Raw genomic sequence first — 24189 nt, forward strand, 5'->3', positions numbered from 1 at the left:
CCAAACTTCTTTAAAGTCAGTCATGTGAAATCTCCTGGGAGCCACCGTGTGAGGCCAAGTGGGCTGTGTTTGTAGGAAGTGGTACAGCACTGTGCCTTGCTGCTGCTGCTGCAGCCTCTGACCGTGCAGGATCACTGGACAGCAATAGCATTACCATCAGCCCTTTCAAGTCCTCAGCATTTTTACGCGATTATGCTCAACAGTGGAACCTAACATCGTCCACGGCTGGAGATTCCCAGAGACTGGGTTCTCCCCCACTCTCTCTCTCTCTGTCTGTCATTCTGGCCCGCTCACTTTCTGTCATCTCTGTGAAGTCTTTGCCCCCCCCTCATCCCCTACACAGGCTTTTGGCTGTGAGCCGGGCACTTCAACGAGGCAGATTTTCCCAGGCTCCCCAAAGGCTATTTTACCAGGACTCCCATTAGGTCTTTACCCATTACCAGTGTTCCAAATCATTTACAGAAGAATCTATTTATTTTATGTAGTAATGGATTCATTTGACACGGCGCTCTGTAATGAAAGTCTTGCTTTTAACATGCACCACACTCCAGTGGACTTATTTGCTGTCCTTTCTATGCCTGATTTATTTCAATCTGTTAAAGATCTGTTGCCTTGTTTTTCTTCCTTTTTGTAACATTACAAACAGAAACTTTATTGTTGTTCTGCAAGAAAACCCAAACTAGTGCATAATTGGATGCTAGTCAAAGGAGAGTTTTCAAATTCCTTTACAAATACTAAACCTTTTAGATGAACATGTTTATACTCAGCTGTCTTTACTCTGTTACACATTAACAAAATCCAGTGCTGTCAATTGCCAAAAATCAGAAGAAAATAGAGGCTGCCTCTTTCTAGTTTATACTCCTATATAAATTGTCTTATACTCATATAAGACAATGCCATGTAAGGTCATTGTCAGTTTGTTAGAGAACAGTAGTGAACAAAGACCAAGGGGAGGTTTTAAGATAACATCTGGAAATTCACACTATGAACTAATGGTAGAAAAGAGACAACTGAAAAGCTGGTAAGGCATGACCTAACGCCTAAACTGATAGGCCGGGCAAGGTGATCATTAATCATAGAAGCAGTTGAGTGGCCCACGATTGCTCTGGAGGATCTGCTCCACTGCTCAGGTGGAAGAATACATTGATAGAACAACTATTGGTTATCTACTGTACATGTCTTGTCTTTATACATTGTTTCATGGGACCGATTGTTAAAAAACAAACAGAAGTAACACAGCCATAACATGGAATAATGTGTTCCAGTTGGATGAAGCTGGTGGAGGCATCATACTGCTTTTTTTTTGGCTGGGACAGGACAACCGGTCAGGGGGAAGGTAGATGAAGCTAAACATAGGAAACACCAGAGACACACATTACTGTACAAATGAATTGATTTGGCTCCAAGTAAATTCATGCATTACAACTACCTACTGTACTCAAAGTCCAAACCTTAAATCCAGTTGAGAATCTTTTTTGACTCTGTATCTTATCTTCGTGTGCCTAAGCTTTGTATTAAAGGAAATAAGACAGTGTTTAAGATGTGCAAAGCTTGTGGAGACGTCCTTCGGTACATTTTCTGCTGTAGTAGTTTTGAAAAGTGGTTCTACAAACTGTTATCCTCCCTTAACAATTCTGTGCCACATAAAAACCCAATGTGCTTGTGTTTGCAGGTTACAAAAAATGAAATACATTTTAAGAGTGATGTATACTTTGTAAGGTGCTCAATGTGTCTGAAATCCTCCTTACCCAAATCCTCCACAGCAGAGCATAGAGATGGTGGGGCTTTGTCTGAGTGCTGCAGGAAAACAAGTATGATGCAACTATGTTGTCATTTTAGAGTGACAAATAGACAGTGGCAGACCATCAGAAAAGGGGAGAGAGTGGAACAGTGTCAGTGACATCCTGCTATGACCTTTGGGCCTTTGGGCCCTCACAGTGCAAAGCACACCAGATGTTTACCTCAGGATAGCAACAGCTTAAACATGCTGGATGGGATGCATGTGTTTGCAATAGGGATTTTAAACAGAATCTGTGTCTTCTCTTTGAAATCACATGTTTGCTCATGTGAAAAAAGCACTTAATTCATAAATGGTCAATGAAGCTTAAAGCCAATGCAGAATAGAACTGTAGTGCTTTAAGCCAGTGCACTTCTCCTTCCCCTACCCCCTGTCACCAAAGCATCCCATCAAAGCCTGCCTCCTTCCTGTTGTAAGGTAGGGGGAAAAAAATCAATGGCGCAATCTTTTCTTTTTGCCTCCTCCAATCCGTAATTGAAATGGAAAATCAAATGAACGGCAAGCAGATAATTGTTTTATCAATATTCCCTGCCTGCCCTACAAGGGTCAGTGCAGAATGATCATGAGTCGGGGATATGACGAGGACAAAATGTGAAATTGAACAGCTAGGAGGCAATAAATCAGCCTTGACAACTAAGAGTGACCAGCATGTTGCTGCAGCAGGCGGCTCTCCCTTCAGAATTTGTCCTAAAGCTGTCTACAATAAATGGGGAATATTCATCTCATTATTGTTGCACTTAATATTGCTATCAAACATTACTCCAACAGTCCAGACAGGGAGTCAAGGTCACCAGTTCTATTATTGTTGTCATTGTTAGTGTGTGATATTGAGACCATAATGGAGGACAATGCCGTACGCTCTGTTAGAAATGTGAAATGGTGAACAAAACAGTTTGTCAGAGTTGGTGAAAAAATGTTTGCTCTTTCATTTTTGTTTGTCAAAGTAGGACATTACTCATCCACAAAAAAATTCTTTCAGCTCTACAGAGACTTAATTTGACCTCTCCTGCACACACAGGTTTACATAAACTCGTTGTGCAATCCATGTCTTGTTAAAACTGGAGATAAAACCATTGCGAGAAAATCGACATCTTAAATCATACGACGTCCTTTCCAATCTGACCCATCCAGTTGTAAGACATCGACAAAAATATGAAATTGATTTGGTTGAAGGGTGTTAAAGAGCCGACAGGAGAATGTCACAAACAATGAATGGTCACAGCTTGGAGGAAAATCAATGGCTGAGGTTGGAGCCAGTCTAGAGTGCAACTTGGCAGCTTTACACTTTTGTTTCGGAAGAAAGAGCTGTCTGCAGTCCAGTGTCGTCTTGGTCAACAGAAGGGGTTGGTTGTCTTTAGTGGAGGGAGGATACACGCAAATGGATGATTTCTAGAGGAGGTATGTTGGTTTAGTGTGGATGAAAGTTTTGTTAAGAATTAGAAAGAAAAGGGAAGGAAATAAAAGGAAAAATAAGCTGCAGCTTTGATAGCAAGCTCTAATACAGGTGCCAGATATAGTCAGAAGCAGAATAAAGCTTCATTGACAAGCAGAAAGCTGACATAAATACATTCATAAATAAGCATTAGTAGCAGCTAATAAATGGCCAGTTTTGATATTTTCGTAGAACTGACAATTCAGCATTGTCCTGATTTAAATGTGTTAATGCTCTTATTAATGAGTTGTATTTGTTAGCTCAAAAGAGCCACTTAAGCAATACTAACTTTCTTACTTTTAAATTTGATTCTCCAACAGAAATAGAACAGGGTTCCAAACCTATAAGAGTTGACTTCAATTCTGAAACATAACGATAGCTGACATGCTGACTCTATCTCTAATAGCTTCTGGATAGAAATGCATCCATCAGACTGTTCTTGACCAGTGCTGATTTCCTCTTTTGTCTGGAGGTCTGAGCTGTCAACTGCATTTTTAACTGAATAAAATTTTTTAAAATGCAAAAGAAGGAAAAATATTTTTTGATAAACCCAGTAGTTTTAAAATCAATCTGTGTAACATTTACTTTGATTATACATCAAAGCATTTAACCCCAACCTTTAGCTGATTTTATTGAACTTACACATTACATCCTAGTATGAGCTGGTTGTTGACCCCTTTTTAAATTAAAAATGATTGTATCTTAGTTTTGAAACTTTAAGTAATCAGGAAAGAATTGTGATATTATTTGACCTGCTCATCAAAAAACATCAGGAAAAATAGCCTAATTCTACTAGCTTGCCAATCAATTTGCTGGATCTATCCTTCAGAGCATTACTTTGTTATTTCTAAAGGAAATTGGTATGCCAATGGCCTGCTTTAAATGCAACTTTTAATTCTTTTGGCAGCGTCAGAGTTATTGAGATTTGAAGTCGAACAATACTATTTTTTCTGCAATGTAGTCTACAGAACCAAAGCGGAAAAAAAGGAAATGAAATGACTGAATTGGCAGGTTGTCTTTCAAGTGGACACATTGATGGAACCCCCTCCCACTTTGTTGGGATTGCAGTTGTAAGCTTTGTACCATATGCTACTTTCCTCTTTAGCTGGGATTATGCCATCATTATTGCTGATAAAAGCTGTTTACTGCCTTGGCTCCAAATTGATGCTCGGGGCGCTCTGAAACTGGCATCCCCTCTCCAGAAGAGTTCATTCCATGCCAGCTGCTCAGGATTCAATCCCCCTTTTGTTTAAGATTTCACAGCTTTTGTAATGTTTATTTTCTATTTAGTCCTCCCTATACCCTGTTAGCATACAAGGTTTTTCTTTGCATGTGTTTTCAACAGTATGACATTTACACTTGATTTGCTTATGGCAGATTGAAGGTGTCTGGAAAGCAGTGTGCTGCGCAGGAGCTAAAGCTCTCGCTCACAATTCAAATAATAGGGCGTCCTTTTAGGTGAGGATTTGCTGCCACGTTTTGGAGCAATATCCCGAAGGCTCCCTTTTTACCATGTTACCAATCAATGGTATAATCAGTCAATGCAGATTTAGCTCGACAGCTGCGTTAAGATAACAACTGGTTCTCATGACTAAACTGGCCCCAGTGACCTTGTGGGCCTCAAATTAATAATGTTAAATCAACACAAGACAACCGCACTGTGTTTCCCATGCAGACAATGATGAACTACCTTTTTTCTTTCCCATCAAAGTCCACTCAGACAAAGTCACGTTTTAAAAGCAATGCTAAAATATCTGTCTTTTTCCTTCCCCTTTTTTTTTTTTTAAACATAGGCTCTCCGTCCCTTAAATAATGTCTCTCACTCTTCCTCTACAGCTCCCTGGTACCCAGGGAAATCATGCTGATCAATATTTCCCATTTTAGAGGAACTGCAGCAAACATTCACACAGGATTTACTGTAGCTCTCTGTTAGACTTTAATCAAGCTATAATTTAGATCTAACAAACAAAAGGTTTTCTTGGAAACAAAAGAAAAGTCTTGTTTTGTATTAAGGGTTTTTCCTCTTATTAGGTTTATATTATCTTCTAACTACTGTTTGTTTTAGTTTATATCACGATCCTTCTATTTAAATCCTATTTTACGTTGTTTTTGTTGATGTGTGTGCTTGCATGCATTGATAATGTCTTCACGGGACATAAATCAGAACATGCTATCTCAGTACCTCCTTATATTGGTTAAGGGCCATTGAACAAAACAGCTTAATGCTCCTTTAACCATTTCATTCATGGCAGGAAGTAGAAAGGCAGCAAGGAATGAGATCCTCTGCAGTTTATTTAGTTTATATCAGCAGTTTCAAATTTCAAATTCATAAAAAAAAATATATATATATATATATATATATATATATATATATATATATATATATATATATATATATATATATATATATATATATACATATATATTTTATATATTATATATATATATATAATTGATGGTATATTTGGGAAATCTCAGCAAGTTAACTAAATTTACAATTTATTACACTGGGAAAGAAAGGTTAGCCATTCTTACCAGTTTATTTTACAGCAAATAAATGTTCAGTCGCTTAAAGGTTGTCTTTACTGTAGCAGTATATTTTTATTTTAAATGGCAAGTTATTTGAAATATTGTTTAAAAGCTTATGTGTAAATTCCTCTTGTTAAGTTGAAAATCTCATTAAACATTGCTAGCTGCTAACAGCTAGCCATCTGCTTTATTCTACCTATAGGTAGAATAAGCCTATACAGTAGGTAGATCCTATATGTCACCATTTAATCTTAATAGACTGGAGAAAGGGTTTAAAAGTGGTAGAGGTGCGTTTGTGACTGAATATTGTCCCAACTGGGAGTCTTAATTAATCAACTCTGTAAAGCAGTGGAGCAACTTCACTGCAAAACAGCTACTTCCATTTTTAACTCAAAATAGGATTCTTAGTCATAAATACAAGTGTTACATTTTGAGCACTCAGTTTTATGTTTGGGGCTCGTAAAATTACACATATTTCAGCAGACAGGGTAACAAGCTGAAAGCAACTAGATGAGAGGTTTGCTCTGCTGCCTATGTTTGAACCTGCCCAGAGGAACTAAACCCAAACTAAGACTTCTGTGGATCTTTGTCCATGTCAGTAGCTGACAGAGCATGTGTGGTCCCATCAGGGGGTGCACAATTAGACCGGATTACCAGGAAATAAGACCCTGAACTGTTTTTGTGACTGCATTCACACAGTTTTCAGAGGTTTGTTGTAGTTTCCAGTAAACAAAAACTGTTTTTCTCCACTATTGCTTTTAATAAAGTAGTACCACGGCGCAGCAATGTTAGATGATGTGATGAAGCGCACATTGCAGATCTAAAATTTAGTTCTTTTTGTGATGTTGGGGAAATCAGTGTATCATTTATGCAGCCATCTGTAATGGAAATAGACTTGGAAGAGAAGAGAAGGTAATGTATTGGAAATGATCCCTTTCAGCACCTCAGCTTTACTTGTCATAGGTCAGGCTTAAAACGTATCTTGATACAGTTATTAACTCTAATCCAGGCATAAACACAAATCCTCAAGCACCAGCCCAATTAATAATTTGCATAATTAACATGCATTTTAAATAGAGGCTGCTCTTGTCGTTGCCAAAGCAGGGATGTGGGTAATTAGGGCTAACGGAGTGGCGCCTAGGGCCTTTACCCGTGGACGTGCTGCAGTCATTTCCAGCAAAGGGATTGACAACTGCAAGACAAGCTCCCTCAGCTTAGAGCAAAACCCCCTTTGACAGAATTAATAGTTGACAAACTGCTCCTAAAGCCCTGGCATTGTTTCTGTCAGTTGTATGGTTTGATGTCACTGTTAGACATTATAAATCAATAGTGTCAGGATTTAGTAATGTTTATAGCCAGCCATGGTTTATTATTTCATGTGACTGTCATGTACAAATAGTATTTATCATAGCTGTCTATAAATTACTGGGGACAGACTGTTGGTTTACTAAAACTCGGGCCGTTCTTACAGGGTCTTTTCCAACTTCCACTTACATATTTGGAGTCGTTTATTTTCACAGCCATAGGCTCACATTAAGTCTTTGTGTTCTTCTTCTCCCTGAGATGTACTGTGGCCTGATTGCTGTGTGTCTGCTGATGCAATAAAACATAAAAAGAAAACAGCTGATCTAAGCTTGCTGCGAACTATTCGCCACACTTGTTTGCACTTATCCTTGAATTTGATTTGACTAAGAAGTCATCCACCAGGCTTTGTTCCCCTTTCAATTTTATATAAATTGCTCTAAAAAAGTATTTGTCTTAAATAGTTTTTATGTTTCTGCTTTTGTATTAAACTTAAATGTCTTTAATAATTAAACTAATTTATATTAACAGAGAACTATAACCTTAGTAATTACAAAAAGCAATTTTCAAATCATGTTTTAATTTTTGAAATTAGCACTGTGTAAATTTTGACCCTAATATTAGCTTAATTTAAGATATACCAAATTATTTTCCAGGTCAACATGCAGCACTTAGTCTGAATCTATTCCAAGCTCAGGGTGCCATCAGAAACTCAGCAATGTAAATCGATTAATCACTAATTGGGTCATGTGACCCGGAGTACTGTTTTACGTTTTAGCCTGATCTGCTAACTAAGCTAAAAGTTATAATTTGCAACAAAACAGATATGATCAGACATACTTATGGTTTTCGGCTGTAGGACGTAACCTAAAGGGGTGAATGTTGTCGAGAATTTACAGATAACTCCGTCACTTATCAATTTGCTTTTCCAGATTGTAAAACACTGAGGGAAACAGTTTTATTTGGCAACAATGCTGTTCCCAGTTGCACAAGGGGGGCTCAGCATGGTAGTTACAGGTCTAACGCCCCTAGTGGCTTAAAGTGTTGCTTTAATTGGAGAAACCAACTATCTAAACCAACGTGGCACTTTGTAAATAGGCAATGATCCCCTGAACCCTAAAACTGGTGGTTCCACCTTTGACAGCAAGAGCTGCAAATAAATATTTGAAATTTGTGGTTTATAAATAATTAATTTTGCTGTGGAGAAACTTTGGCCCACTTTTCTTTGCAGATCTGTTTTCATGTTTCATTGTTTTTATGTCTATCATTTTAGTTGGCTGGAAATTCAGAATTTGATTAGGGAGCTTTTATTTTAAGAGATGGACTTAAAGGTGGGCTGCATCACCTAAGTGAGCTTGAATTGAGGTCACAGACTGATGTTCAGACTTTTTATAGGATTTTTATTTTTGAATCAGTTATGGAAAAGTTGTCAAGTTCTAGGAACAATTAAGTAGCCTCTTATCATAACATTACCACCACTAAGTTTGACAGTTGGTTTGATGTTCTTTACCTTGACCACTGTTGGGATTATGCAATATGTACTGTAGCACAGTCTACAGACAGCTAAGCTTTTTACAAGGAATAATGTTGACAATTACCAAGTTGTTTCTTTTTTTTAGAAGGGCATTTGTGCTCCTTTGGTCAACAGTGGCTTTTTACCTTGGATAATGGCTATATATCTTGTCACATTTAATTTCAATTAGAAGGGGGTTTTCTTTAGGTTACTTTTGTCTAAAATTAATGTTTGTGTAATAATAAAATTGGTGTTAAATTGCTAACCCTTTTTCCTGTCTGTCCATTAATTTTTTTTTTTTTTAAGTAAGGGCCACTAGAACCCAAACATTGTTGTTGCAAAAAGCAACAGAAAGCAAAAACACAACACTGTGTTTATGTGCTTCCTTTTGTTCTTTATAAATCTGGGAATTATTGGATACAAAAGTGCAGGTATTGTTTGTTGGAGCTTCCTTAGTGTCAGATGTTAACCTCATAAAATAAGAGTGTAATGTCATTATTTTCAGTCTTAGTGTGTAGGCCACAACATAAATGCTAATATTGCAGTTAAGAAATGATGATATCTTGCTGTATTACTGTGCAACACCAACACATGGTTTGGTATTCTACCCTCTAATAGATTCATAGAAATAAATTAGTATTGACCAATGTCTTTAGTAATCAGTCATCATCTTACAGGTGTATCAATGTGGAATTTATATTACAACAGAAATCAACTCAAGTGATGTCTATAACTTTTTGTTGAATTGTGTTGATGATCTTTATTAAGGCAGGGAAAGGTTTCTGTTGAGCACTTAAAAGAGAGAAGAGAATGTAAGCTTAGCCGAAGCTGCTGTATTGATCAGCTCGGCCATCGACTATAAGGTCCACTTTCAGCAGGGAGGTCAATAGTTAGTCCCGTGTGCTAATTCATCCTCGAGTAGAGGCGTATCCGTTAAAATGCTAATTCACTGCTATGATCTGACAGTCAGGGTAAAGAAAGGGCCTAGCAGGCTGCTGTAGAGAGAAAAGAAGAGAGAGCTGCAGCAGACTAGTGTGCTGGTTTTGTGTTTGGGTAAAGAAGAGGACCTCAGTTCATGAGATGTGGCAGAATGTGTGCAGGAAGCGGGGTGCAGAACTGACCCCTGCTGTCTTTGTCCCCTGGCAGTAGTGATGTAAAAGGAAGATGACATTTGGTGTCCACATTTAACTTGCATTCGCAGTCCACTTGAGAAGTCCAGTATGCATGACCTACCTTGATTAGGCCCGGAGCTGGCTTGGTATATACCCTTTAGACTGAAACAAAAAGTAGAAGCTCCCAGCCGAAAGCCGAGCCTGTATAATTGGGCCAAGTAGAGCTGCAGGAGGCAGGCAGTCTCCGCTTCGCCTTTTGTATATTCATGACCCCCCCGACTTGATTGATGGAAGGATAGCATTTGGTGACACTGTCATTTGCAAGTTGAAAAGGTAGTGCAGTGGCTGGAGCTGCACTGTAGCTGTGCCTTAAAAGGGGCATCGGGAAGGCTCATTTCTATGCTGATGATATCCAGCCCCCTCTCATTTTCTTTGTCTCAGTAAGAAGGACATCTGCTGACAAGACTGAGCTTGAAAAGAACCAAGTTGGAATTGAAAAGAGGGCAAAGGAACATATATTTGGGCTTTTGCATTTGAAAAAAACGCAATGTTTAAGTGTGGCTTTTAATCTGTAAAGATGGCGATTTGGTTTCTTCATTACTGTATCTCTCATTTTATTGCAGTTTAGCAATTTGAACCTGCTGGTCTGAGAAACATCAACACAGTCACAAGTACAATATTTGATGCTAATCTTAGATTTGAGTTTGATGTCAGATGATATCATCACCCTACCTCAAGCATATGCGTCTTGGTAATTGATGAGGTGAGGATGATACATCACAGGATTAGATAATAAACAGTAGAGGGTTCACAAGAAGAGATTACAGTCTTTTATTTTGGAAAGGAATAATAGATTTATATCAAAAGTAGCATAATCCATAAGCTAAATAAAAAATAACTACATTTTATAGGGGTAGAATTTTCCAATTCAGGTTTGATCAGTCTAGATTTTTAAATTAACAATAGATTTAGCTAGGGGCCATATAAAACAGATGCCAGCTTCTTCTTGGTGCTAACATCTATCCAATTACAGTTCAGTTGATGTTGGTAGCTTATCTATAAGTTTCCTTTTGTACAGAGGATCCAAAATGCTGCTACATTAACACTATGAAATAAGAGCATTCTTAATTTAATGGGAGACTTTGTCATCTCAACAAGTCAACTCAGGAGCTATGTCCATTTCAAATCTAAGGCCACTAGTTCATATTTGTTGCTAACAGAAATACATTTATCTGGTGAAGTTAGGTCCGTAAAGTGACTGGTAGAACTTTGAAAGGCATGCTTCAGTAGGACAAGAACAAATATGGCTCTATGCCACTACTTAGTGTTTTCTGTTGCAAGAGGAAGTAGACGTCTGTCTGGTTTTAACTTTTTAAAACATTCTGTCACAGTAGGGTCACTGAAAACAAGTAATATTTACTTTTTTTGCTCCCCAGGGAGTATCTCGATTAGAAACATAATATGACACCTTTTTACTGTGATATAAAAATGTACTATTTACACTATTTTAGGTTACTGAACTGTAATTAGACACAGACGATTTCTAAAATTATTAAAAAACCCAGAAACAAAAACAACATGAGACTTGGGTCTTTAATGAATAATTTTAACTTTATTGATCTCACATTGGAGAAATTTACCTCTGCATTTAACCCATCCCCTTGGGGTGCAGTGGGCTGCCATTGTGGGGCACCCGGGGAGCAGTCGGGGGTTAAGGGTCTTGCTCAGAGACCCAGAGTGGCAGTCTGTGAGAGCGGGGATTCAAACTCACAACCTCATGATTCCAATCCCTATGCCCTAACCACTAGGCCACCACTCCCTTATTGGCATTATTTGCACCAATAAAAAATCTAGTTTTGTTGGAATTGTATTAACCAATACGCTATATAAAATAATGTATTATGCGTCTCTTAATAAAAGTTAAAACCTATGGATATTAGAGTATTTAGACCCTTCCTGTAATTGCTGACCATCCACTGCTACATGCTAACAGCTGGTTGATGAGTTTTCATCAGTAAAGAGTTTCAAGTCTCTGATACTTGAAAGCCATGTGGTCATCACCCCCATCTTTAGCTCCATCCATGGTTTCCATGTCTGATTGAAGTGAACACTGACTTTATCATTCCTTAATGCTGATATTACTGATAGAGTCGGAATCACACATCTATATATAACTCAGAATGGAAAGGTGTTGTGTTTTGACAATTGAGCTGACATTTGGCCTTGAAATAATAAATGTGACATTTGCCATGAGAAGGTAGATGAGACTTTCGAAGCCAGAGCATCTAAAGATATCTCCAGATGTCTGGATATCATTCAATGCATGCATCACTTTCAATATGTAAAAAAAAAATATATTCTTTTTATATATATCTATAGATATATTGAAAAAGCTGGAGACACTTCTGCTATTTCTTCATCACTGCAACCCACACTTATCAGAGGCACAATTTATAGCTGCAGTGTGAAAGTGATTGCCTGCAACTCCCATCTTTGTATTTACACCAATTAGCACATAAACTCTAATTACTGAGATCATGGCAACCGGGAGTCCATAAATGCAAAGCGACATGGAGAGCCAAATCAGCTGACAGGGAGGGTAGGTGACAATAAATAGGGAAGTATCAATTAGGCATCAATGGCGCGATGATGCATGTGCGTGCTGGGAGGTGTCACGCCGAGGGAGGTGGGAGTGTGAAGTGTGTGGGGGCAGCAGGGTGCATGGAAAGTTGCACAGGCTGTGGGGTCTTGTAACTTAGCCACTGATGCACAGCGCAGTGACACGTTGACTGTAAAACACGCTTCCATATTAACACCAAGGCACAATCAGGCACTCCTATTGTGTCTTTGTGAAAAGTAGCATTTATCACAGCGATGCACTTCTTTCTAAGGTAACAATTAACACGGGCTAATTTAAGCAGCAAAGTTGAAAGGTATAAAAGTTGGTTCCAAATAAAAGGAAATTAATACGTTATACCAAAAGGGTCATTAAAGGATCATCACAACTGGAGGAGAGACTTGACAGCTTAAACTTGTATGTAATTATAAGGACTAGGAACCCGAATCAGGGCAGGAGAGAGCGGAGGCTTCATATAATGACTTGAAATGGATCGTGGACTGTGCTTGAACCCAAGGTTAATCCCAATAAATTGAACTTGATCAAAGACTATGGCAGTAAAAAAAGTATGGCTCTGCACATTAATCTAACAAACGCATAAAACAGGACCAGCTCAGCGCTATAAATTAAACCCAGGCTGCAATAATGCTGATCAGGTGAAATTTTGCCAGCACCGGCTCAAACCGCCTCTCTATATCTGAGCTCTTGTTACACCCTTGATCAGAGATGGAGTTAACAATTTCCCTCTCCTTGTGGAGCTTTAGTTTGTTTTGTTTTTTTATTTATTCAGGATGGTCCAATGATGAATTTGCAAAGTGGCTATTTACAAGAGAGCGTAGAGCATCTAAGAGCTGCCAGAAGGTCCATTACCATAAATGTTTAAATCAAACACGCAAAGTTGCGCGCCCAAAATGAAGCGCTTTCATGCATTAATTTGCTGGATCTGCCTTCGAGTCCAACATTTAGCACCCCTCTCATTCCATGTAGTTTTCTGAGAGTTACCAAACTGTCTGGGAAAAGGCACAAAGAAGCAAATATATGGTGCGCTCTGTCACTGCTGAGGCAGCAACTTCAGCTCGACCCCATCGGGATCCGGGAAATAATTTTCGCTCTTGTATATTACGATTAAGTTTACTGTTAGGTCTCGCAGACCTGCTGTGACACACCAGACAGTTTACTTCTTCTTTTTCGCCCTCTTTCCCTCTCTCTATCAACACATGGCTCCACTGCTGATTTAAAGCCTTGTAAAAATGTCTCATTTTAAAAACTGTTTGCATGCAGGTCCCTGAAACGCATTTTATGTTCAGCAGATTTACATTACAGCTATTATTATGATTTTATGGTGCATAGGCCTTGAAAAGTATTTCCCTAAAAATGCTTGGGAATTGTCTGAGGGTAAATATTTGCCTTCGCTTCATCTTTATTTTTCTCCCACGAGAAGCCAGAAGCTCACAGACATGCCATCACTCTCTCAAGAGATTGTCGGGGTAGTTTCCTCCCTTCTTGAGTTTAAAATGTATATTTTCTTTATACATTTGTAGAGATAAATAGATAAATGGAATATTTTGATTAATTTCCAATATCTGCTTTTTGGTGAAACATTCAATATTTTCATTTTAGCAAATCAAAGCAGCTTTTCTCTCAGCCACAGCATGAATCCAAGACAAACGCTTAAGCATCTTATAAAAGTCGTTTCCATTAACACCTCATACCTTTTTGCTTCTGTCATTTTAAACAAATTAAAACAAAAAAATAATTTTCTTCAATTACTAACAACATCCTCACCAAACAGTGTTGCTGTTACTGCAGCCTTACAGTGCTTACAAAAGGTGTTTTTCAGGTCAGAAAATTTTTCAAGTAAGAGTAGCACTAGTTCAGCATATTTTTCCTCAATTAAGAGTAAAAAAGTATTTGGTTAAACTGTTACTCTATTACTGAATAATAACATTCATCTGATGTTTAAAATTATGTAATAAAATACACTGAACTGTAAAGTTATGTGCAAATTGTGGTATTTGAAAAAATACAATACAGGCAAAAGAAAACTTTTCCATAACAGTTTGCTTTGTAAACCTAGTCCTTAATACTAGCCTCCTCTAATAATAAGTAGGTTCATCGGATATAAAGGCAAGGCAGCTTTATTTGTATAGCACATTTCAGCAACAGGTCAATTCAAAGTGCTTTACATAAAATCAGTTAAAAAAAATGAATAAAACACAGAAGAAACAGTTAAAAATAAAAACAGAATAAAACAAAAGAATAAAAATTACAGTTCAGTATAAGAGATTAAACAGTAAAGAAATGAACGCCATTTAGAGAAAGGCAACATCAAAAAGAAAGGTCTTCAGCATTGATTTAAAAGAACTGAGAGTATCAGCGGACCTGCAGGTTTCTGGGAGTTTATTCCAGATGTGAGGACCATAGAAACTGAAAGCTGCTTCCCACTGTTTAGCTCTGACCCTAGGAACAGAAAGTAGACCTGTCCCAGATGACCTCAGAGGTCTGGGGGGGTCATAGTGTACTAGCAGGTCAGAAATGTATTTTGGCCCTAAACAGTTTAGTGATTTATAAACTAGCAAAAGTACTTTGAAATCAGTAAATCAGTATTTTGAAATAAAGTAAGCTTCTGGCATAAACATTAAACACCTTTTCTGGACAACTGTTGTTTCAAACATGCTTTTTTCCATTCTGAAAGGTTGCCATTGCTGGATGGAGTGAGCTAACATTTTACTCAAGTAAGAGTAAGGTTATTTTATTACGATATTAATCCAGTAAAAGTAAAAAGTGTGGTGCAGCAAAACTCTTCCTAAAAGTAAATTTTTGTTACTCAATACAAGTAACTGAGTAAATGTAACTAGTTACTACCCACATCTAATATTTCACATCTGCTGATGATGCATCATAAATATGTTGTTCAATACCATATGAACAAGGAAGAGGGATGTTTGATGCTATATTCTCCTAGCCTCGTGAGAACGTTCTGATCTCGCGAGCTTTCAAGATTTCACTCGCTGATCAGTATGGAAATTCTCTGTTGAAGAAAATTTGGAGCCGTTCACCAAACGAACGTCCAATCAGCGTTGGCTTTGAGGCGGGTTGAGGTGTGACGCAACGAGAAGAGCGACAGTTCAGTCAAAAGAACATGGTGGCTTCAGCCGATGAAACTAGCGTTAGCGTGGCTATCGAGCAAGTTTTATCGGAATTACACAGTATTTCTTCACTGAAAGAAGAGCAAAACACTGCTCTGGAGGCTTTTCTCAGAGGAAAATAGGTTTTTGCTCTTCTCCCGACTGGTTTCGGCAAGAGTAGCCTGGCTTGTGTTTTCCTCGTCCCTCTGTTAGTACGTCATATGCTTCGTTGATCTGATTGGTTTATTTGGCCCGTCTATCACCAACATAGGCCAATCAGCTAACCAGTATTTTCGCCCCTTCCCAAAATTACTTCAACGGAAGGTTTCCAGATGGATATGCGGAGCAAATCCATCTGGCGGAGTCAGGTTAATATTCTCCTGCTTTAGACACATAATCCTTCCCTCAATACTAACATCAACACCAAAGAGTGTTGCTTTTATTAACCTGGTAGCACATATGTTCTGTTAAAGGCTGGCGAGGCTTATTTAAGCTATACAGTTTAAATTTTTCTGTGGATTTCTAATGTGTGGATTTTAAAGTAATGATCTTATTCAGTTCAATAATCAATCAATCTGAAGAAAAAGCACAATAGATTAAAGTGGAAAAACTAACTTCTATATCCTGTCTCCTATTCTGAATCTGTGAGCAAATTCTGCTTAGGTTAAAAGAAAAAATCAACTGCATTGATTCCTTCATCACCTGGATGGACTGTTGATTTTTCGGGAAGACTTATCGCTGTTTTCCTAAGTGTGGCGTGGAGATTTGTTGGAGGGCCGAGTGATCGATTCAGTCGCCTGCAGTATCCTAGTGTGTTTATACATGGCTTGTATGGCAGCTTTCATAAGACATTTACCCCATGATTTGCGATGAGCTTATGTGTGAATAATTAATGGCAATTAATCCTTAATTACAGTAATTAGGCAAGTCACAGGAAATTAGGCTGCAGCTGGAGAAGCCCGTGCTGAGGAAAGGGAGGAATGGGGCTGAGAGAACGTGCCATTTAGTGACAGTGGAGCCATGGTACAATGATCGTGTGGCAGGCCTGCACCACTGTTATCGCTTGCCAGCAGAGATAAGAGTATAGGAAAACACAGATGCTACTTGCTTGCGAGCCAGAGTCGGTAAAGCAATCACAGGCACAAAGCACAGACACGCCCAATAAAACCATCCTATTAAAGTCCCAATAATGTGACCTTTGGCCCAAGCCATGTGTATATTTCTTAGTTTGCACAAAATTACACGCTAAGTGGTGATGAACCTTCAACAGGTTGTGAGTGATGGGCCAACAGTCGCTGGTTAATGATGAGGCAACTCCTTTTTCTTTATAAAACCAGATTTACCATTTATTGGGGACCCCTCAGGCTGAAGTGTTGTGCAGCCAATTTGCTCCTAACGCAAAGCTTATGAATCTGCTGCTGCTCTATAGAGAGGCAGTCCTAGAAATATTCATTTCTACCTCCAATAAAACAATTAGTTCGCTTTGAATTCTTAAAGGAAATTACAGTAGGCAGAGTTGTTTGGTAGCTGATTTCATTGTTTGGTAATGGTGGGGAGAGATTAAGCAGAGGCTCTACAGGAAGAAAAAAAAAAAGATAGAGTAGAAGAATAGAGGGCCGAAGCTCTCTGTGTCTCTCGGAGCTCATTTGTGCTTTTCCATGCTTGCCTTGATGAATTTCCGTTTCTTTCTGCTCCTGTTGTTTTCAATTACACTCTTATTCACAATCCTAATTGATATGCCAGTCTCAGAAGATGAGCCACGGGTTTTTTGCAGTCCATTTTTCTATTCTTAGACCAACGTTTTCACACGACAAAACGAATGTGGATGTTCGACTTGTTATCTTATCTATGTGTTGCTATATGTAAAATGAAGAAAAAAACGCTTGTTTAATTGATCAAATAAATCCTCATAAAGGAACCTTTGGGAAGTCATTTTTTTGCTGTAATTCTCAGACCACGCTCACTCATCATGTGCATCTCCAATCGTCACCTCCTTTCATGCAGGGCAGACTTTTTCCCCCCTTTTTCCACTGAAGGACTTTTAAGCTAACAGGGAATGTAAGTGAGTAGAGGGGGCATCCAACTGTGATATTACATTAACCCATAGTGCTTGGCCATGTCTGCCTGTGACTGAGGAATAAAGGAGAACATGCTCTGCTCTACTCCTCAGCCTTCAGAAGCACTATTAGAAATAATGAGAATTTATAGTAAGATAAAAGATGCTTCTCCCAGCTCCTGAATTTTGAATATCTGATCATATTCCCCCACCTAAAGCTGAATAAGGCTTATTGATGATCCATACACAGCTGCTTTGATGTAATTAGAGAACGCATTGCATTTCATATTGCATTTTTCTGTTATGAGGAAACAAGCTGCGTGTTCAAAACTGGATATTAGACTGTGCAGTGATATGCGCTTATGCTGAACATGTAATAAAATCTTTTAATCAGAACTCAGCAGGCGTGTTGAGTTTTTTATTTTTTTTATTCAATAAACAAGGGTTTTTTAGAGACTCATGTTTTTTCCCTGTCGAGTTGGAACATGAGCAGGACACCTTTGAGTGCTTGAATACCAATACTTCAGCAGGCTCATCGCTGGCGCCAGGAGATACAGCTAACAGTGACAAGGTCAGCATGTTAAGCGGATCCCGCACATACATTCTTCACTATAAGTAATATAAATGAGGCTGAGTTAGCCGTGAACTCACAGCGTGTTGCTTGTAAGCTAAAGGGTAAGTGTGCGAAGGCAGAAATCGAAATCTCCCCCTGAGTAGGTCCTATGGCATGTAACAGTCTGTAGCATAAAGGATCCACCAACCAGCTTGATTTTGTCTTCAGTGCCAAAGTATTTTTGCTGCTTAAATTGTTTCAATTTTTTTTTCTTTTTACAGTGCAGTCATAAAGGTCATTGTCATTTACATGGTTTTTATGTGACAGACCAAAAGAACAAGAAGTAGTGCATAATTGGGAAATGGAACATTTTGCAGCCTGATTTGTATTAAGCCCCCTTATATGTGATACACTTAAAAATATCCAATGTATCTAACTGTCTTTAAAACTCAGCTATATGGAAAACAGAGTTAATCTGCATTTAGTTTAATTCAGTTTATTTATAAAGCTACAGTTGTACAATATATGTATTGCTAAGGCGTTTTACAGAGACAATACAGTCAGATTGGTGAAAACTTTCTATGAAGGAATACCAGTTGATCGCATCGACTCATTGACTTGCAAGAGATTTGTTTGCCGACTCTTCATTAAGGCCTCACACTGAGCATGCATGCAGTGACAGTGGAGAGGAAAAACTCCCTTAACCAGAAGAAACCTCCAGCATGACCGGTGTCAGTGTGAGCAGCTTTTTGCCAAGGCTAAATAGGGTTGAACTTAGGTTAAAAACTAAGCTATTTATTATTTTGTGTTAACAAGGGCAGATAATACAGTATTAACAGATTACAGATAAACTAGCTTCTTTCTGTTCATTTTCATTCATGACAAATTATGTTTTTCGATTGAATTTTAAACGACTGAAATAAATATAAAATGTAATGAAATCAGTGCATCACCTAAAATACAAAAGGTATGCAACAGCTGCAAACAAAACATCCAAAAGTAACCCAAGGTTTAGCAGCATTATGGTTTGATAATACTTTTCCTGCAGAGAAAGGATAGCGGTTAAGTTGATTGTTGAGCCTAATATTAGAAATCCTGTTAGTTGTGACCATTGAATTAAGAGTGTTGCAGACATCAACCCTAACATACATCCATAACTATAATTAGGAATAGTTAAGTTTAGGGAGTATGCAATGTTGCTCCTCGAGTGCTGCCTTGTTGCAGCTTTTGCTTGCAACCCTACTCCAAGAAACCTGCAACAAATGGTTAATAGCTAGCCCTTTGCTAACCTTACTGCCTTTTGTTTCAGATTTTTGGGACATAAATGCATGCAATGGTACTTCAGAACCGATATTACTTATCCTTAGTTTTGACTAACTCATAGGGTACAGTGAAAGTCCAGATGTGTTGAATAATTGACTCAGTTTCGTAGTTCATTTTCAAACCATAAAAGTACATATAATTCACATTCCTCTTCTGTACTTTGTGTTTGTCTGTCAAATAAAATCCAAGTAAAATAGAATAAAGTTTGGAGTGGAAACAATGGGGAAAATATAAACAGTTCTGTAAAAAATGTAGCGGTTAATGCAGTAGAATATGCCATACATCGCTCAGCTGCTTATTGAACCTGAAAACTATGTTATTGCAGGAAGTTTCTTTGAGATGTCAACAAGCTGCACCACATTGCATCTTTTCAAAACTCAACGAAAATTTGTTGAAAGCACAGCGTTAAGTGGGAGCAGCATGGCGGGTGTTGTTGGGGGCATTCTTCTATCTTTACTGGTGTTTACTCACATCGGCAATTAATTATTAATGCAGAAGCACTGAGAGGTTACCGCGATATGGCGCTCAGGCTTTCCAAGCACTGTCTTTATATGAACAGCCGACAGAGTAAGAGCTTCAAAGGATCCTTCTGAAAACGCTTCAGACTCTCGTGGAGAAAGCTTATTACTGTTGAAATGTTTTTCTAGGAGGCCCAAATATTCTTTGTGAATGGTGTTGCCTGGAAAATGTGGGGTATTTTTGTTTGTCTGTATCAAGAAACGTGTAAAGAAAGAGACAGCACTTAAGGCTTAGTTGGCACTAAAACCCTTGGTTAGAAGTGTGAAACTGTGTCGCTAAAGAAAAAATAAAATGGAAAAGATTTAATGAAAAACAAAAAACAGGAAAGATAATATAGATTATATATAATATAATATAAAAGGCTAATTAGTTTGTGTGTATGTGTATGAACAAAAGTTAAAATCAGATAATTACTTTTTAAGTTCACACAAAAAAATTCTAAATCTGGATAAACTTCTCCAGTTTTAGAAAATGTTCTATTTTTTTAGTTGCCAGTATTATTACAGACATAGATTATATTTTAACTTTCTTTAAACTCTGAGGTTTACAAAATAGTTGACTGAATAACCTTGTAAACTGTATTCCTCTACTAAGGTCTTACTGTATTATTTGCCGATATTTTGGCTCTTTCTGACAGAACTAATGAGCCGCTTTTGAACTCCACCCAAAACCCTTAATGAAAAAGGATTTTGTGATGGCTACACCATAACACTGACGTTGTTGTCCTGAAAGCAGTTTATTGAGATATTAGCAGTATGTCTAGAAGACATGCTATATAACCCATTTTTACTATATATATATATATTAGGGTTGTCACGATACTAAACTTTTCAACTCGATACCGATACTAAGGAAAATATTCGATACTCGATACCAATTTCGATACCACCAGGATAAAAACAAAGACTCCAAAATTCTACAGAAATATTTTCATTAATAAATAAAATACAATAAACACAATAAAAGTTGTATGCTGTGCACAATATTAAGCAAGCTTGATAAAAAACTTATAAAAATTAAAATGAAGTGTTCCTTCCTTGGCAATGCTTTGCACACATAACAATGACACTAGCCAAACCGGTTAAGAAACAAAAATAATTCTCAGCAGCTGCACCGCTTACAAAAAAAAAGTCTGTAACTGAAAAGTGCACAAAATTATTCAATCATACAGTTCTGAAAGTGCATTGTCCTCTATTGTGCACTTTAGATGAATGACTGCTTAGGTGCCACTGGTGGTGGCACTGTCCCGATACTTTTAAAAACGAGTATTGTACATTTCAATATCAATACTTTTTTGAGTATCGACACTTTAGACAACCCTAATATATATATATATATATATATAATGGCGAATAAAACTGAAATAAAGTTTAATCATTTATTAATTCCTGATTATTTTCCACTGTCCTTACAGCCACCATTACCTATCATTAATGTTAATATAACTAAGGCAGTATGTCGCAACACAGTCATGTATTTCAGCTAACTGCTAAAAAAAAAACTTTCATAACAGCAATCCACTTTGAGATTTGAATTGATACCCAGCTCTAATCACCGGAGCATGTTTCTGACCTCATCAGTCTTTGACACTGTGTAACCTGGCTCTTTGTGTTGTCTTATCTTAGCTCGTAACAATGTCTTGTAACAATGGCTTCTTCTTATCTGAGTGGCTTTTCGGCTTATGTCAGTGTGTGAATTTTATTTTTTTGGATAATAACCCTTTTTTTTAGCTTACCAAGCTGAAAAAGAATAGCAATTAAAAAGTATTTGAACTTCTGATTTAATCAGGCTTTATTGAATTAAAAAGTACCATGTCATTTTCATTTAGCAAAGAAAATCAGCTTTGTCAAGCTTAACTGATATTACACCTGAACGGTTTGATCAGATTTTAGGGTAGACAGCGTTTTTACTCACAATAAGTACACATCTGGTTTCAGCTGTAAGTGCACTTCACAATATTCTCTCCTTGAGGCATATTTGTTGACCACAGAACCCCCCCTTGATGACACCTCTGTAGATCTGCTAATGGAGGGGGACCTGTAAGGCTATCCTCTGGCCTTTGTCTGACCTCTCTGTGAAACTGAATTCTTCAGATGTTTGCAGGATCAAGTCACTTAATCTGTGGCACAGAGTGGGGCCTGATTAAAAAAAAAGAAAGAAGAAAAGGGGGGAGCACATGAGAGAAAGAGGAGGAGGAAGAGGAGAAAGGACAGCAAACAAGTGCCTCGCTTTGTCTGAAGGGGGAGAATTCAGCACAGAGTAAAAAACTGCACATGTCTGCCTGTTCTGTTATGCACCATTGTTTCACACGGAGCTGTAAATAGACAGAAACAGTGTAGCAGCAGAGCTCTGGCAGCCGGCACATTTTATTACTGCTAGACCATACACTCAGACATTAGTGAATATGGCTCATTAAATGGCATGGAATGTTACCATTTTACATAATTCCTCCTGTATCGTTGTTGTAAATGAAATCCTGTTCCTGTCTCTGGCTGCACCCTCGTCACTCTACAGCCATTACAGCTTGCCCCAGCACTCCTTGAAAGCAGCTATCTGTAATTTCAGGTCTGTGTCACACATAGAAAAAAAAAAACACGTTTTACAAGCCTAATGGTTGAGGGAGGTTGATACAGAACAGGATTTCGCACAAATAGGAGGAAATCTGAAGAAATATTTGAGAATTAGGGGATGATGTATTCAGATGGCTGAATGGAGAGACCAGGGTGGGCAACAAATATAAATAATGCATGTGGCAAGGCCCCTTAACATAAGCTGGAATTTGCTGCTGCACTTTTTTGTTCTCAATCACCTTGATGAAACAATCCAGAAGAAATGGCTGTGTGAATGAGACCACTGACAAGCTGATTTTCCACCCCTGGCATGAGGCTGCTTTTTCCACTTAATGTTCCCCGATAAAGTGTAGCACAGAAGTAAACTAGAAGAGCCTCCACTCCTGACACGTGACAGTATTTGCATCAATTATGCAGTCTACGGCTGCAGCGGGAGGGAGAGGGGAGAGAGAGAGAGAGAGGGGAGGAGATAGAAGAGAAAAGGGTTTGTGACAAGATGCAGAGGAAGAAATGGGAATTTCTCTTTAAAATGCATTCTTTAGAAAATAACATTCTGGATCATTTACATGAAAGCAGGTGCGCTGGTGAACCTGGCAAGGCGGCAACAAAGTCTGTGCAGCGTTTTGACACAAAAGACTTTGGCAAACAGACTACCATATAATGGGAGAGTTCTTTGTCTCTCTATTCAGCGTATTCTGAGTTCTTACTTTAAAGGATTCAGGGAGAAACAAAAAAATGAGGAAATATACTGGATATTGATATTAACTGATTTACGAAAGACACAGGGTCACCTTAAAACAAAGAAATGATGCTTGGCAATGGGTAGACCTTTAAAATCAACCTAACACTCAAACCTAATGTTCAGAATACTGTCAAGGAACACAGTTAGACTCATTTTCTAGGCTTATCTGTAATATCTTACTTCTACCTTTGGATTACTGCAACTTTGATATATATAGAAGCGTCTCAATAACTGTTATATAGTTAAAAATCTGAAATAATTCAGTTATTCAATGCAAAAAGGTCATATACATTTAAAACACAGTGACATTTTGTAATCTTTCATTTTTGTCCATTTTGATTATTATAATTTGCTACAAAAAAAAAAAAAAAAAAAAAAACAATTTCTAGCTGTGGAAAAAAACTGAAAAACAAAGTATATTATAGATTTTTTTTCTGTAGGAAAACAGAAAATTGCTGAAAATCCTGGAGTCAGAACGTTTTTAATGGATTTAGATAATAAATCTATCACATCAGCCAGTGATTAGAAGATAAAGGCGACCATCATTAAATATACAGCTTCAGCGATGTAACAGTACAATTAAGAAGAACTGACAGCTTTTTAACACACCTTTCAATATATTTAAATTTATGATGTTCACAGGAAACAACAGTAGGAAAAAAATGAAACAGCAAAGTTAGTTTTTGGTCGGTCTGTTATGATAAAAAAAAACAATCACAATTCTTATCAACATTTTTTTTTCCAATTAATCTGTCCATCCTTACTGGGTGGGATTTTAATCTAAACCCATTAAAAAGTTTGGTAGAGCTCAAAAGTCATGGGTTGTCGCTGAAGTTACTGCTTCAGCCATTATGAATAATAGAAATGGTAAATTCAGCTTAGACCTAAAAACAAAGCTGTGAATAACCAGCTTTAGTAAGCAAGTTAAGACCCCCTCCCAAACTCCTGATTGGGTCTTCCTGAACAATCCATGAAAGACTGTAGATATCCTCGTT

The 24189-nt window shown here is 37.8% G+C and overlaps 1 protein-coding gene across 9 annotated transcripts in view; it reads left to right on the forward strand.

Moving 5' to 3' along the window:
* The window catches only part of pbx3b (pre-B-cell leukemia homeobox 3b), an 81535-nt gene that overhangs the window by 18020 nt on the left and 39326 nt on the right, over positions 1 to 24189 (forward strand). The window lies entirely within an intron of this gene.

The sequence above is a fragment of the Cyprinodon tularosa genome, unplaced genomic scaffold (assembly GCF_016077235.1).
Source record: "Cyprinodon tularosa strain WSP-4 unplaced genomic scaffold, ASM1607723v1 ctg240, whole genome shotgun sequence".
NCBI classification, from domain to species: Eukaryota; Metazoa; Chordata; class Actinopteri; order Cyprinodontiformes; family Cyprinodontidae; genus Cyprinodon; species Cyprinodon tularosa.